Raw genomic sequence first — 12372 nt, forward strand, 5'->3', positions numbered from 1 at the left:
TGGATGAGGCTGCGTTGGTTCATGGTCTCCTAGCGAATGCTTCGTCTCGTAGAGTACGAGGTCGGAAATTGAAGCCACTTGAGGCTGTGATGAAGGTAACAAATTCTGACACACCCCTGCATGACCACTCTAATGGTCTCGCGCAGGCCATCGGTGCCCAGCATTTGAACTGCGGCGCAGTTTGTTGGCAGCATGATGCGGTTGAATTGCCTGTACCGCATTGCGAGTGCTTTCTCGCTGTTGGTTGCCTCATGAAGAAATTCTTACATGGTCTTCGGTTGGATTCGTATGATTCTAGCGATCAGTTATTGCTTCACAGCACGCATGAGCAGGTGAACATTCCTGTCCTCGGACATTTGCGGGTCGGAGTGGCGGAAAATACGGGTCATTTGTTCTATAAAGTTTTACTCGGGCTTCCAGTAGAACTTCGGCCACTTCTGCAACGGCCAACCAAGATAGCAACACTGTGCAAACGAAGAGAGCAGCGCAGCTATAAATACATTCCCTTCTTATCAATAAAGCATTCTTCTTGTAGCCACGACCGTGTGCATTACGCGCGATACATGGTGTCAGAAGTGGGATCGCTCACGGGACCCTGACCGACCTGCGCCCGCCTGAGCCACTGCGAGTGGGCGACAACGCTGCAGCGTCCTGGCAGACATTCAAGCAACGCATCGAGCTGTACCTGATAGCAACTGAGCCCACGAAGCCACGCAGTAAGGAGCAGAAATCTGCAATGTTTTTGCATGTTGCGGGTCAAGAAGCAATTGACGTGTTTGATACTTTGAACCTATCACCAGAGAAAGCTAAAGACTACGACGTTTTGGTCTAAGCATTTGAAAACTACTGCTTGCCTAAGTGTAATGAAACTTATGCGCGATATGTGTTTCGCTCGCGTCGTCAGGCACACGGAGAGCCATTCGAACAGTTCTTTTGGGATCTGCAACTAAAAGCAAGAACGTGCAACTCCGGGGATTCACGAAATTCCATGCTGCGGGATCAAATTGTCTATGGCATTTGCAGCTCTTCCCTGCGAGAAAAGCTTCTTCGAAAGAAAGACCTGGCCCTAGCCACAGCGGTGGAATGCTGCAAAGCTGAGGAACTTGTCGAATCGCAAAATAGGGCGTGGACGGAGGAAAACAAGATTGAACCTGTATTATGAACGCAAGCTAAACACGGACGCCAAAAATGCCGGTATTGCAACTTCTCGCATGCGCCAAGGAAGTGTCCGGCGTACGGCAAAACATGCAACAAGTGCACGAAGCCTAATCACTTTGCCGCCTGCTGTACGAGCAAGCGAGCAGCCGTTGATGACGTGGTCGAAGGAGCGGAGAGTGACAATGACTTGACGTTCTGGAGATCAGGACGATGGAAAGCAAGCGTGGTCCCGAAAGTCGCGACTGGATTGTAACAACGAGCATTGAAGGAACTGATGTGCAGCTTAAGGTCGACACGGGAGCACAGGCTAACTTGTTGCCGCGTTCGCTGTTCAAAAGGCTCGAAACTAGACAGCAGCCGTAACCCACGAGGAGCATCCTGCGCCATTACGGGGGCGGTGAAATACCGCGCAGTGGAAAAGTTCACCACGCCGTGCAGTTAGGCAAACGGCGTGTACTGCTTGAGTTCTTCATAGTAAAGAAGAAGCAAGCTATTCTGGGCCTCGGGGCGAGTGAGCAACTTGGTCTGGTCAACAGAGTGAACTCGGTGGACAGCAGCGAGACATACGGAAGCCTAAAGCAGGCATTCCCAAGGCTATTCACGGGCATAGGCAGGACGCGGCACGAGTACAAAATGGTGCTCCGGAAGGACGCTGTCCCTGTGGTTCAGCCAACCCGGCGTGTGCCTTACGCCCTCAAGAAGCCGCTTAAGAAAGAGCTTGACCGGATGAATGCTGCGAACATCATCGAGAAGGTGGAAGAACCGTCAGGCTGGGTAAGTCCCTTGGTTATTGTGAGGAAGAAAAATGGAGACTTAAGAGTATGCATGGACCCGCGGGCAATTAATAAGGCGGTGAAGAGAAAGCACTTCCAGTTGCCATGTCGGGAAGAAATCGAAGGTGATCTAGCGCATGCAAAGTATTTCAGCAGACTCGATGCAAACAGTGGGTTCCATCAAATTCCCCTCGCCAAAAAAACATCAGAAATCTGCACATTCAGTTCACCGTTTGGTTGGTATCAGTATCTCAGACTGCCATTCGGTATTGCATCTGCACCCGAAGTTTTCCAGCGTACAATGAGCCAGATATTAGACGACCTCCCGGGAACACGTGTGTACATTGACGATGTGCTAGTGTGGGGTTCTACGCGAAAGGAGCAGAAGAACGCCTGTACAAAGCGCTGGAAAGGACACAGGCAGAGGGCCTAACTTTGAATGCAGAAAAGTGCATTTTTGGACGTACTGAAATCAGCTTCTTCGGTGATAAGATTAGTTCCAAAGGTATTGAGCCAAATCCCGACCTGATAAGGTGCCTTTTAAACCACCCTCCGCCAACGACCAAGAAAGACGTTCAACGCTTGCTTGGCACCGTGAACTATTTCGGGAAATACTTGCCATTGTTGTCAGCCCACACTGAGGCCCTGCGCAGCCTCATTAGAAACGACACACTTTTCGAGTGGACGCATGTTCACGAGCGTGAGTGGGTGCTGCTCAAAAAGATGCTGACGGAAGCACCCATCCTGGCTATCTTTAATCCCGAGCTTTCCACGAAACTGTCGACGGATGCGTCAGCATTTGCACTCGGAGCAGTGCTTTTCCAACAACATGGAAAAGACTGGCGCCCGGTAGGCTACGCATCGCGAGCACTCACAGAATCTGAGCGAAGGTACGCCCAAATAGAGAAAGAGGCCCTGGGCATAACATTCGGCTGTGAAAAGTTTAATCATTATGTTATTGGAAGGCATGTCGTTATCGAAACCGACCACAACCCATTATTGGCTATTTCAAAGAAAGGAATAGGCGACATGCCACCCCGTCTGCAGCGACTATTTCTTCGACTGCTGAAGTACTAGTTTGAGTTGCAGTATGTTCCAGGCAGCAAATTGGTTGTTGCCGACACCCTGTCACGAATCCCATCGCAGAAACAACCAGAAAAAGGCTCAACAAAATGTTGAAGTTCATGCCGTGGGCGTTCTGACTGCCGTTGTTGGACCAGCCACCCTATCTCGTCTGCAGGCAGCAACGGCCAGTGATGCAACGGCGCAAGACGTCATTTCCAGCCTGCAGTCGTCAATATCAGTAGAAGGTGAGCTAAAGTCCTTCGCACAAGAACTTTCTGTAGTCAACGGAGTACTCCTCAAGGGAACTAAAGTATTCGTACCTGCAAGCATGCGAACAGAGATGCTGCGACGAGTGCACCAAGGGCATCTCGGCTTAGGAAAATGCAAATCGAGGGCTCACAAGTTGATGTATTGGTCAAGAATGTCAACAGATATTGCCCACTTCATTGACAGGTGTGACGTTTGCAAGAAGTTTGCGTATCGACAGCCTGACGAGTCCCTGTGCCAACGCACCGTTAAGACATACCATGGGTGAGGGTTGGTGCAGACCTTTTTCAACACGCCGGAAAGCATTATTCACTTGTCTATGACGCCTACTCTAATTTTCCTTCCAGAAGTCGAGCATCTCAAGGATACCTTTGCAACGACTGTCATCCATAAACTACGTCAGATCTTTGCAAGGCATGGATTACCACTAGAAGTTTGCAGTGATGGCGGCCCGCAGTTCACGTCAAAAGAGTTTGAAGATTTTGCGGCTCGTTATGACTTTGTGCATACGATTTCCAGTCCCTATTTTCCCAGGTCCAATGGACTCGCCCAGAAGGGCGTACAAGTGGTCAAGCGGCTTCTTGGCAAGACTGAGAGCAAGAAAGAGGACTTCTCTTTGGGCCTTCTCAATTACAGGGTGTGTCCTCTCGAGGATGGCCGATCACCATCGGAACTGCTAATGGGACGAAATCTCAGGACGCTACTTCCAGATTTTTCAGCGTCATCATCAGGTAACGTCCAAAAACATGTCCAAGCAAGGACCACAGGAAGAACACTAACTCCACTACAGGAGGGAGACATCGTCCGCATCCTCGGCAATGGTAGATGGGAAATCAAGGCGCAAGTCCAAGATCTCGTGGCCCCAAGGTCGTACACCGTTCTGACAGAAGATGGCCGGGTTTTCCGTCGAAATAGACAGCACCTTCGCAAAACATCAGAAGCGTTCCATCGAGCGACCCATTAACAGGCGGACGACTGCGACGACACCCCTGACTCATCTTCAAGCGCAGCCTCGCAGCAGCCGCCTGAACCTTCCCAGGCCGCACCGGATCGACCACCAGCAGGCACATCCGGCCCACCTAACATCCCAGATTCACTAAGGCGATCTACCAGACCGCGAAGACCACCAGATCGCCTGGCCTACACGCACGGATTCCGGCAGACTGAAACAACCTAGGAGTGTTGGCTGCTACTCTTCGATGTTGAGTGCTTTCCGTGTTTTCAGTGTTTCCATTCTTCGAAGAAAGGAGGATGCAGCGGCCAACCAAGATAGCAACTCTGAGAAAACGAAGAGAGCAGCGCAGCTATAAATACGTTCCCTTCTTATCAATAAAGCATTCTTCTTGTAGCCACGACCGTGTGCATCACGCGCGATACAAATTCTTTTCGAAGAACGCTCATGAATAACCTCAGGAAGTTGGACTCCGCGTTCTTGAACTGTCCTAGCGGCATCTTCCAAGGGTAAGGACACAAGGCGTAGTGGCGTCCTGGGCTGCTTCAGTGCGATGGGTGCAGGGGATGCTGCGTCCGACATCGTGGCAGCACACTTGCACACGATCTTAAAGGTCCTCTCAGGTCCATACTCCGGCGGCAATTATAGCCTGTGGCTAGCTCACTGGTCCGTGATGACGCGAACGATGTCTTCACGATTCGGACTTGGATAGTGGTTCTTTGGGGCGTCCGGTACATTAAGCAGAATCACTACCACCAGATGTGAAGTTGTAGTGACCGTTAAGAACACAGTAGCAAAACATTGAATGGGGCATGTTTTAGGGCCGATCCCGAAGATAGCGCAATACCGGCCCGACCCGCGGCAGAGGTGAAGCAGGCGTTAAGCACTCCCCATATGTTGACCGATCTCGAAGATAGAGAGATACGGGGCTGACCCGCGGCGGAGGTGAAGTAGGTGTTAAGGGGTACACATACACAGCTTCGTCATCATCCATTTTCACTGAGGGAAAGGGCAATAAGTTTTTTATTGCGAAGCTTGTGCCCAGAAAAGCATCTGAAACTGGAAGCCGAATGACAGCGACAAACACAGTCGGTGATCGTCCAAATCTGTTCGGCGGTTCAAACGCGTAGGTTTTTAAACCCGTCTTATCGAATGCTCCAACGTGAGCGCTGGTGCACGCATGCCTTCAAGAAAATACTATACAATTCACGTCACGCATACAATGAGATCACAAAAGGTTTGGTGGCAATAGTGAACGGAAAGAACTATAGATAACATTCGAGAAACTACCGATAAATGCAGGCGTATTTTCCGCCTGTTGATAATGTTGAATATTAGCTGGTGAGAGAGATGACTGAAAATAGATAAAAAAGTTTACCTGACTATATTCACTAATAAAAAAAATAATTATAGGCTTAGCGTGCCGAAACCGCGTTTTCATTATCAAGCAGGCCGTAATAGACGACGGTCGAAATTTGGACCATATCCGGTTCTTTACCGTGCACCTAAATCTAAGTAAGAAGGTGGTGCATTTCTCCCGCATGGAAATGCGGCTGCATGAGCGGGATTTGATCTCCCGACTTCGTGTTTAGCAGTCCAACACTACAGCCACTAAGGAACCATGGCGTGTGCTGGTTCGCTCTGGCTTTGAGATAACATTTGCGTGTCTCTCTTCTTTTATTGTGACAGAAATTATGTGGACACTCTATGCTCATTTCTACCGTCGAAGTCGACATCCCTGTGAGATATCTTATCATTGCTCTGCATCGTAGGCTGTGAGTGCGAGTGAGGGGAACCGGCGATGGCTGCTCAATCTCGCGCATCCAAAGGAGGAAAGCGGGGAGAAAGCGCGCCGTTTTCTATTGTCCGCAGGGTTCCGGACGGAGGGGAGAGCGTTCTACTCTGGCGGCTGTTGCGTAGCCACCCACAACCACCCGCGACGGCGCGAACCACCTTATAATGAAATCCATCTGCGACGGGGTCATAGTCCGCCGTGCGCTGCATTCTCGCGCCTTATTTCGCACTCATGCGAGATGCACATTGAAGGTCAGTTCGCTAGCTGCTGCTCCCGCGCTTCCTGACTCCATAGTTCTCACGACGTTTTTGCGCAGTCATCGAGTGAGATGCGTTCATGTTTGCTTGCGCACGCGTCAAACGATGCTCGATAATTTAGTTACTATGCCTATGTATGGAAGTTTATACACACGATAAAACAACAATCCTGACTTCAAGGCTGTCTGCTAATTTCGTATCGCGATCCATGTTTCTTCCTTCGAATGAAACTGCGACTTTTTCCAGTACAGTAAAAGCTTTGAGTTAACGTTTCAGGTATGACATATCATTATTAGGGGTAACACGGGCTCAAGTCCGTCCTGGGTTATCTTGCATAAACAGCATCTAAAGTTCTAATCACGCATCGTTCACGAGCACTGTTTGCAGAAATCCATGATTGACTGGCTGGCTTCATCTGCCTTTGAGAATTTGCAGTTGACTTTTGCGTGACTTCCTTCTTTTCCAGCACACTGCAAGATTTCAGCTATACACCCAACCGGTCAGACGTGGTATATCATTATTAGCGGTAACACGTGCCTAAGTCAGCCCACGATTATTTTGCCTATTGGAATTGTCACATCTAACACGTACCGTTCGTGAGCACTGCCTGCAGAAGTTTATGATTGACTGATTGGCTCTGGCTACAATGTAGCACGTGAAGAAAACGTTTTTGTGTCTGCATTTATATCCAACGCAGTTTGAGTTATTATCCACCTAATGGTTGAAGCATGGTATTTCCTTATTAGCGATCACAGGTGCTTAAGCCAGCCTTGGATTATCTTGCAGAAAGAGGACTTATCCCTTCTAAACATGTATCTTTCCCGATTACTGCTTGCACAAGTCTATGATTGACTACTGGCCCCACCTTCGTTTAACCTAATGCAGATAGTTTTTGCGTGCCTTCCTTCTTTCTCAGCACAGTGCAAGCTTTGACTTATGCTACACCTAACGGGTGATACATGGCATGTCATTATTATCGATCACACGTGCTTATGTCAGCCCGCGAGTATCCTCCACTAAGATGAATCGTCACTTCTAAACACGTATCGTTCGCGAGCAATGCCTGCACGAATATGCACTGGCGCACTGCACCGGTGGGCTCTGTCTTCTCTCGAGCACGTGCACATATCTTTTTTGTGTCTTGGTTCTTTTCTAACACAGTGCCAGCTTTGAGTTACGCTACACCAACTGGATGAGTCATGACGTATCATTATCAGTGCTAATACGCACCTAAGTCATCCATTGATATTTTTCAACAAAGAGGAGTTGTCACTACCAAACATCTATCTTAAGCGAGCGCTGCCTGCACAACCGTATGAATGACTCACTGGCCCCGCCTCTCCTTGAGCATCTGCAGACAACAATTCCGTTCCTTCCTTCCTGACCGACACAGTGACAGCATTGAGTTATACAACACCTAACGGTTGAGGTATGATAAATCATTATTAGCGGTGACACATGCTTGAGTCAGCCCTCGAGTATCCTGCAGAAAGGACGAATTGTCACTTCTAAACATGTATGGTTCGCGAGCACTGCCTGTAGAAGTGTAGGACTGAAATGGACTGAATGAAATGGAAAGCTGGGCGAGTTGGTATATAGTACAGCGCTAGTCCTGTATCCTTTCAACCCGTCGTCGTCTTGTTCACGCTGCTCCCATTATGAATGGGATTGGCTGGCTGGCCCCACCTTCCCTTGAGCATGGGCTCATTACTTTTGTTTGTCTTCCTTCGTTTCTTGTACAGGGCCAGCTTCGAGTTATACTACGCGTAAGGGTTTGCAATCGGCATATGATTAATAGAGGGCAATCCCCTTTGTGCAAGATAATCAATGGCCCTCGATTATTTTGCACAGAGGAGTTGCCACTTCTAAACTTGTATTGATCGCGAGCACTGGTTGCACAAGTCCATGATTCGTTGGGTGGCTCCGTGTGCCCTTGAGTATATGCAGATAACTTTGTGTGACTTCCGTGTTTTCCTACGCACCACCGCCGCTCTCGTAAGTAGCGCCGACCTTTGTGTGCGCCGCCTTTTCCCCTCACACCAAATCCGGTTCCGGCATTTCCGCTTCCGGTATTTCCGGTTCCGGCGTTTCCGCTTCCTGGAGTTGCGCTGCGAGAATTTCCGCTCCCATTGCAGACGATGGTGAGGCGCCCGTGCTAAGCAACCGGTGCAAATCTGAGTTGCTTACACTAGCCATTCCACCAAGCGTCATTCGCGTGCATCTACGCGCTTGTTTGCGTACGCTGCGCCCACACGCTTTGCCTGTCGTCCTCTTTCGCTGACAAAGTGCGGAGAGCCATGGACTGTGGCTGCATCATCGGCTGCTGCATGTGTCCGGCATGTTGGAAATCACCCGCCCCGGCGCCTCTCGGCGATAACGACCTGGGATGTATCACCTGTCCGGAGCAAATCGAGGTGATTCCCGCGACGGCGAATTCCACTATGCTTTGCGAGGTATGTGTATTTCGCTGCTCATGTAACATGCTTAGGCGAGGGTGTATATCCTGCTTCCCAAAATCAGTCGCTTTGTTGCCGGTGCTAATACCGAAACTATAGAGTGTCACCATAGTGTAACCTTCACTAGACATTTTTTTTTGTGCGCAGTAAGCGCGACCACATTTACATTGTCGTTCAGGGATGGATGGGCCTTAGCAGCAACATTCATCACTAAGCAATATTAATACCCAAAGTGACATTCATGGCGATGTACTAAATTCTATTCTGCACCATCATGTTTGTTGCCCAAGCAGAACATGTGCCATATTTCCTGAAAAAGTTATGCAAAGCGCCTTGAGTTTGGGAGCAGTTTATTCATGCTTGAAATAAGGGTATATTGAAAAATAAGTATTTCATATTTGAAATAAGAGTAATAAATAATAATAATCGCAGTTATGTAAATTGCACCTAATAGTACATCTAAAGTTCAACACATTGATGTGTTATACATGGCTCTCATTTACACCGAAATTAAAAATAAATGCTGCCTGCCACGCTAGGTCATGAGGGAGGTAGTGCAGTATTCGGCCACTACCTCCCTCATGAGATCTGAGGCGCAAATTGGAATCAACTAGTGCAAGACAGGGGCAATTGGAGATCGCAGGGAGAGTCCTTCATCCTACAGTGGTCCTAAAGAATAGGCTGATGATGATGATGACCTCCCACATTTATGTTCACAGTCGAGTGCAGTAAACACTTCGGATGTATCATAATCAAATAACTTTGCCTGTGTTTACTGGTTCAGACCATACATTTGTTTACCAGATGTTACAGGGACAGCAATACAGCAGCACCATTGCGTACACATGGTTTTGCAGATATAAGGACATTGTTGTACCTCAGTGTAGATATTTGGGCTTGTTGGTGTAACATGTTTGCAGATGATTTTCTTGTGCGAAGAACACATGGACATAGAAGAACGAAGACACTCACAGGCACCGTGTGTCTTCTTCTAGGTCCATGTGTTTTTTGCGCACAAGAAAATTTGCAAACATTGGGTTGTACCGGCTAGCTATATATATGTGTGCGTGCACTGATGATTATTGGTACTATTGAAACTCGCAGGCCCACTTTACTGAGAATCCGTTTTACCCACTGACATTGCACAACTCTGATGCTAAATGCACTGCCACCCCCTGAGTCTTCTGCCACATGGCTCAAGAGCAAGGTAAGAAGCCATCAGTGTACAGATACATTCACTCAACTGCATACACATGTAGTATCTCATGCTATTTTTGATATAAATAATCATCAAAATTAATTGCACTCAAATGCAGGTGCAAAGCAAGGCATTGACCATGCCTCATCTGAAAAAGAAAACATTCCGACGCAAGGTATGTTATCAAAGCAAGTTGTAACGAAGCTGCCTATAGGTGGAAATCATTTACGAGCTTCAAATTCTACTACTAATCCATGTAATACGCTCAAATTGCTGATGGCTCTCAAGATAATGGACACATTAAAGTTACATCACAGCGCTTCAGAGGATTGTGCAGTCGCGAGCCACTAAATTCTTTGGCCACAATGCAAGGTATGTATGCTCCTCCAATGCATATTAATTTAGGAACTCTCCAGGCCGATAACATTCCTGTGTTACATGGCAAAATGCCATTGTATATGCTTCAGCAATGTGTAATATAGGAACTTGCCCAATTCTTTGAACTGCTGAATTCAGTAAACATCTATTTTTGGTATTAAAGCACAAGAAGGTTCACATGGAGGCTGACACATGTGCTTGTTGCATGCTAGTCCGAATGTGTAGACTTCTATACCATAAATAATAAGCCCAGTTGTCCATCCTTGTGCAAGAAACCTCGTCCTGTGCTTCCTGATCCTTAATCTGAATACCCTTTGAATACAAGGGGTATTCAGTTGCTGCACTGACGAGGGAAACTAGGAACACATCACAATACTGGCCTTTTTCTGCAGCCACTCTTATTGATGCATTTTTAATCTAGTGAAGTGCATTTGTTCATTGTTGTACTTTGTACACCCGCAAGCTTATGAGCAGGTGCTTTGTTTCCAATTCAGTTTCCAGTGCAACAAAGCCAGGGCGATCTCTTCTGAAGCCAAAAGTGTGCGCATCTAGATTCAGCCTCGGGCAGGTGCCACAGCTACCAGGCAGAAGTGCGAGCAAAAATGGTACAAGTATGCTCACATTATTGCTATTGGACGTGCTTTATGACTTAATTGCAGGCATATTTTCGATGTGTAATATATAATTGAATGTTTATTCGCATTTATAACCTTCAGGATTTGACCTTGTCTGTGCAAATCCTGGGCAATCGCTGTTGAAACGACACCAGGCATCGAACCTGCAGCAGGATGGGCAGCCTGTGACTTGGAGCCTGCACACTGCCAGTGAGTATAAAGTGTAGTGTCATTGACACATCAATGTGTTCTACAAGTTCATGACAGGTAGTGCAAATGTGTTTGTATTTGTGATCTTCAGTGGCCAGTTTTCATCACATACAACCTGGGCAGTCACTCCTGAAAGAACACTGGGCAGTTCATGCACCCAACATGAAGCTAAATAGGCAGCCAGCAACTAAGGCTCTGGGAAAAACTGGTAAGTGCTAACAAGGCTGCTAGATGTGCTATGTTTTGTTTAAGCTATGCTGCAGATATATATTGCATAAGTGCCTATTCAACTTTTAGAGGCAATTCTTCCAGAAATGCTACCTGGCCAATCAGTACTACGACTGCAGCAAGTAAATTGTGTGCAAAGTCGAAAACAGGACACACAACCACCTGCTAGCACTTTAGGCAAACGTGGTAAGTTAAATCTGGCAAGTTATCAGACTAGACTATTGGGCATGATATGTGCGTTTGGTCAGTATGCAACAGCCATTCAAACTTCCAGGACCTAAAATTGGTACTGGCCAGTCACTGCTAAAGCGCAAGCAAGAACCTTGTGACCTAAATCGAAAGGATTCACAGTCAATCTTTCCTGGTGGGATCACAAAAGGTTAGTGCAGATGAATAGTCCTGCACAACTATAGGGCTCAAGTCTGCTTTTGAATACCGCTGCAAGTATGTATTTGGCATTTACAACTTTCAGAGCCCAGCACCACAAGCATAGGCCAAGGTCAATCGTTGGTAAATTCACGAGCAGGTGAGGATAGATAAAAACATGGAATGTGAAGTTCATGCGTGCAGAGTGGTAATCTATTTGTGTATGTGACTGAGAATGCGGACTGCAATGGATCATATGCTGGATTATTTTCAGAAACAAATGCTGAAACAGAGGCAGCAGCTGATATATTGCACCTGAAAAGGAGGCTCTCTGCATCACAGCGGAGAATCAGCGTATTGGAAACCGTAAACAGGAATCTCAAAGCAGGTATACAGTGCTATTCCTGTGACACCCCTTTGCGAATTGAACCTTGATTCGGATGACTACGGTGGAACAGGTAAAAGGGAAAAATGGACACAAGTAGTAGCATAACCCCCCATGGTGGCTTAGTAGCTATGGTGTTGCGCTGTTAAGCATGAGGTCCCGCAAACAAATCCTGGCCCAGCGGCCGATTTCGATGGGGTTGAAATTCGTTTTCTGTGCCATTTCACCAATTACATCACAGTTATACCATGTTCAAACTTGTGCAACAAG

The 12372-nt window shown here is 47.5% G+C and overlaps 1 protein-coding gene and 1 long non-coding RNA gene across 3 annotated transcripts in view; one reads left to right on the forward strand and one right to left on the reverse strand.

The window, feature by feature from the left end:
- Positions 1 to 12372, reverse strand: part of LOC135908148 (uncharacterized) — a 453412-nt gene that overhangs the window by 190722 nt on the left and 250318 nt on the right. The gene's annotated exons all lie outside the window — the stretch shown is intronic.
- On the forward strand, positions 11625 to 12109 carry LOC135908146 (uncharacterized). Its single transcript, XR_010566225.1, has 3 exons — positions 11625 to 11730; positions 11824 to 11877; positions 11992 to 12109. It is a non-coding gene; the product is annotated as an uncharacterized lncRNA (long non-coding RNA).

This window comes from Dermacentor albipictus, chromosome 1, assembly GCF_038994185.2.
Source record: "Dermacentor albipictus isolate Rhodes 1998 colony chromosome 1, USDA_Dalb.pri_finalv2, whole genome shotgun sequence".
In the NCBI taxonomy this organism is placed as follows: Eukaryota; Metazoa; Arthropoda; class Arachnida; order Ixodida; family Ixodidae; genus Dermacentor; species Dermacentor albipictus.